Source organism: Uranotaenia lowii, chromosome 3 (genome assembly GCF_029784155.1).
Source record: "Uranotaenia lowii strain MFRU-FL chromosome 3, ASM2978415v1, whole genome shotgun sequence".
NCBI classification, from domain to species: Eukaryota; Metazoa; Arthropoda; class Insecta; order Diptera; family Culicidae; genus Uranotaenia; species Uranotaenia lowii.
In genome coordinates, this window is record NC_073693.1 from 331,806,668 (window position 1) to 331,811,338 (window position 4,671).

The 4,671-nt window shown below is 37.5% G+C and overlaps 1 long non-coding RNA gene across 2 annotated transcripts; it reads left to right on the forward strand.

The window, feature by feature from the left end:
• Positions 1-803: 803 nt before the first annotated feature.
• Positions 804-3,567, forward strand: LOC129751046 (uncharacterized). 2 transcript variants are annotated; one of them, XR_008738577.1, is made up of 6 exons: positions 804-1,107; positions 1,169-1,248; positions 1,308-1,869; positions 2,284-2,578; positions 2,648-2,968; positions 3,038-3,567. It is a non-coding gene; the product is annotated as an uncharacterized LOC129751046 (long non-coding RNA). The 2 variants fall into 2 exon arrangements; XR_008738576.1 differs by having other exon boundaries at positions 2,648-3,567.
• The last annotated feature ends 1,104 nt before the right edge of the window (positions 3,568-4,671 follow it).

Here is a 4,671-nt window from a genome sequence, read left to right on the forward strand (position 1 = left end):
TATGGATGTGGGTTGAGTTGAGTGTTAGGTTGGAGTTGCAGCATCTTGAGAAAAACTACAACAACTGGCACAACTTTGTGACAAGAGAGGGCTCAAGAGCATCTCACTAAAGAAAACTTCCCACCACCATCACCACACATCGGCCCCGGAATGTTATGGGAAATGGGCAAATTCTAGAGTTGCTCAACTAGAAAAACAGCACAACTCGGCTGCTCAACGCTTTCTTCGCCAGATATTTGTTCCGTTCCGTTCCGGTTCCCGATATTGGCCGGGAATGAGCGACGCTGCTGGTTGCAATTGCAGCTTGACAGAGCCATTAGCAGCACGAACGAACATTTTTCGTTCACTTTGCGAGAATGCCGAGGAATAGTTTATAGTAGGAACAAGGTTTTCTTAGTGATGGCACTTTCAATAATTCGATCCAGGCGATGGGAAACAATTTGTAGCGCTGAACTATTCCTGGAGCGGGTGACATTGAACACGGTTTATTGGTAACAAAGGTTCTTAATAAAAAAATGTATCCGTCACATAAAAATGTAATAGTATAAAAGTAACGAAACAACACATGATAGACACAGAATAGAGTATTTAAAATGAAGGCTACTTCTGATTAATGCCGTACTTTTGGGGCCACAGACATTTTTGATTAACAGTTTTCCTGATTTGAATATAACCAATTCCGTGTTTGACAACTATTGGATCGATTTGAGGGACACATATATTAGTTTCGTTGAAAACGCAGGTTCAGTGGTGAAATAGAGTTCATCTTTATTTAGTTTCGTTCATCTACCCGCATAATCAAATATCATACACTAAATCGTTGATATTATTCTGTTCTGATTATATGAATAGTTACTATTCGAGTAATCGTTCTTAAATCTTCAAGTTTTTAGCTAATTTTTCAACTTTTCATGCGTCTTTGCTAGAAATGATAAAAAAATATTTTTGTAAGATACACGTAATAATCCTGAAATCCAAACTCGTGATGCAACTGAGTGTGGCGTGTGTCTTCACTCAACGAAGCAAAAATAAAAAATGGCGAGCGTGTGGTTGAAGTGAGCAGAAGCTCGCATGTAAAAATGGCAGATATTTTCAGCCGAAATCTCGGTAAGGACGATTCTAGTCCAGTTAAATTTCTATTAAAACGACGACCTATTTGATTTTCCAGGAAACGTTCGGAAACATATATACATCTTCTGGTAGCGGTGAAATCGTCGAGGAGGAAGTCAAAAAATACGTCCGGCCTAGGTAAGAAAAAAACTTGTTTAGTGAAAATTTTCATTTTTTTTATCCTTCGTTTCTTCAAGTTCCTCAGCCACGATTGCGACCACCAGACACCAGCCGCTGCCGACCGTACCGCCATCAGCGGCAACAGCAGCACCACCAAACGGTTCCCTTGGATTATAACCCGCTTTCCGCTGGAAGAGCAGAAGCAGGATGTTAATTTTTCTTCTCCCACGGCACAAGAGCACTCGGCAACAGACTGGGCACAGCGGTCACAAGTGGTCAGGGACGATATGCTGGAGTCTCAAGTGTTCGCCGAAACAAATCATAACAGAACACAAATAGAATGTGTACTTTTTTGCTGTGATTTCGTGTCCCGAACCAAACGGCACCAGTTTCTTCCAATTGTAAAATAAGCTCCGGCAAAAAAAAGTGCCAGTGCCAAAATGAATACCAACACTTCCGGCACGCTGTCGAACGGGCCAGCGGAAACGACGAAAAATTCTGCGGTTGAAATCGCTCAAAAACAGAAAGCTCTGCAGGCACGTCTTCAACTGCCATCATTGTCAACGGATTCCCGGACAAGTGATTCGGAACCGTGTGAGCCACTTGCAGAAATTCAGGAACGGAAGAATCTTTTTCCAGGTAAGTTCAATTATAGTCATGTTTTGCTTACCTTGTTGCTTGTTTACCTTAATTTGAAAATTTTAAGAAATTGATTCATTTAAATTATAAACACTAAAATTTAGTGTTAGTTAATTAATTAATTTCTTTAAAACTTTAAACTTCCTTTAATTTTATTTCAATTTTCAGAAATATATTGTTATGCCATATTCGTTTTCATCTGGTGGAAAGATGGTTGTGCACCAACTGCTGTCATCTTCATATAAAAAAAAACGCTTTGACAGCACTTGGTGCACTACCGGTGCACCACCAGGATGAAAACGAATATGGCATTAGTTTTAATTCTAATTTACAGAAAGCTAAGAATAATTCTGACAACTAGGAGCAAATATATTTTCTGAGGATAGTGATTTAGACGATTTATTTTTTTTACAGAAATAACTATCCCACTGGCTAAAAGCAGAAACAACAGGAAGGTGGTGAACATTCTTGAACTGCTAAGTAAGAGCACAATTGATCGTGAACCCAATGCCAAAGGTTTCTGCAGAACCACTGCCAAAGCCCAGTAAAATTTGCCCATCGGTTGGAGCCAGTGGTCAGGAAGCCAGTAAACTTTACTGGGAGCATTCACACTTGCCTTGGTTGAAGGAAAATTTTTATTGTTAAGTTTCTCGAGAATAATTTCTTTTATGCGACTTCTAAACGAGGAATCGTGATACGGAAATTCTAGGTAAAGATTCGTTTTCATAATATTTTAATTTATGTATATTAATTAAAATTTCGATCTAATATTTTGCAGAGAGAGTAAACCTAGATTGGTGATTCGAATGGTAATGGCGGTTCAAAATGAAAGCATTCTTGACTTGGATCGGGACTAAAAACCGTTGATGGAATGCCCAAAGGAAGAACAGACAGCTGAAGGCGGAACATGCAAATATTGCCTAACAACAATATTTAAGCTTCCCACCATCAATCGATTCATAATGTCACCAGGTGCACCACTATCACCATGGCATCATCAACAGCAGCAACAGTAGATCTCTGGCGGATGGAGAATGTTCAACATTCTGGGTCATCTGGTAGAATCGAACACGACGAAACAGCGACCATCAGTAATGAAGTGAGAATATTGTTTTTTTTTTGTTTTTGCAAAAAGAAATTCTTAATAATGGATTTATTTTAATTTCAGATTTATTTAAAACTCTGGATACTCCGTAACAAACGCCGATGAACGAAGCGAAACCACTGCCAGGAGTGTACAATAGTCATCAAACGCAGCAAGAAATCTACTTCCAACTGAATCGAGAAGTTGGGCAATTGACAACAGGAGCCGAAAACCATTCCATCGATACAGCGGGAATACTACCTTGGCATTATTTACTGGAACTGTTTCTATAGGATCCGAAACTGTATTGTAGTTTTGAAAATTCAGTAGCTTTCTCTGCTCGAATGCTGCCTTGACTATTCTGGGCATTCCGGGTGGGAATAGTACTCCGATGAGTCTCAGAAAAGCAAGCTGAAGAATCACTATAAAATTTATCAATTTTAGACAAGCTGCTGGAAGATTTTAGTTATTCACTAAGGATCTGAATTAATGACGATATTTTTTTTCAATTCAGGTTTTTTTAATTCTAAAATTTATAATTTATTGTATACATTTTCTGTAAACAAATTAAAATTGAAACAATAGTTCAATAAACAATATTATCTCTACATGAATGCTCTGCCTTTTTATTTTTGGAAAGAAGGTACCTTTAATTACTTTTAATTGTAAAAAGATCTTAAGAAGATCAGCTGTAGCGTCAGAAAACGTGAAATTGAAGATTAAATAACGATAACATCTATCGTTTAGCTACAATTTGAATAAAGAAAAAAGCAAAAAAAATGAATGGTTACTCTACTTAACGACCCGTTCGCTGTATCGTAAAGTGCGCCCAAACGATTCCATTTCATGGAAAAAAGACTACCTTAATCGTACATCAATAATCCAAAACTATAAATCTAATCTTTCGTGTGTCTTAGGAAGAAGATAATGGAAATCGTTATTGTATGATACTGCTCCATGCGGGTAGTCACTATAATAGTACTCATTACATCAGCGATAGCTATTTGTCACTGTCCACTTCTCATATTCCCTAACCGGGAAAGTAGTCATTTCTCAATGAGAAAAATAAGATTACTACTCATTATCATCTGCCAACACTGCCGAGTGATTGCTAACCACAATATGAGTTAGCATTAGGTTGCGTGTACCTTGATAACATCTTTACCGTGTACCCAGGGCAGGGGTGTTAGGTGTCCTGATTTTTCAGGATTTGTCCTGATTTTCGAGAGGCCGTCCTGATTTTTGAAAAACGCTTGAATTGTCCTGATTTTTGAAAAATGGCCCATAAATGTCCTGAAGGATTTTAAAAAAATATCCAAATCATAACTAAATATATTGTTAAATAATGAGAACATCAAACATATCTTAAAGGCGTCTTCGAGGCGAATCCTCTGGAAAGGAGTAAAGGGAGGTCGAAACAAAACGCTTCTTAAAACGTTTTAATTTGTAAACAATTGCTTTCATGTGTTTGAAAACCTTTTAATTCGTTTTATGGAATTGCAGTGACTTAAATTTCTATGAGTCGGGGACATATACAGGAAAAAGCTTATTTCTAAATTATTCCGGTCAAACCAGAAGGCAGATTAAAATTCCTGAAAATATTTTGCGTAAGAAAATTATTATTTTAGGAGGTCCTTAAACCTGTCCTCTTTGGAGTTACTGGGAACTTCGATTCAAAGTTTTTAACTGTGCAATTGTTAACTCTCAATTGAAAAAAA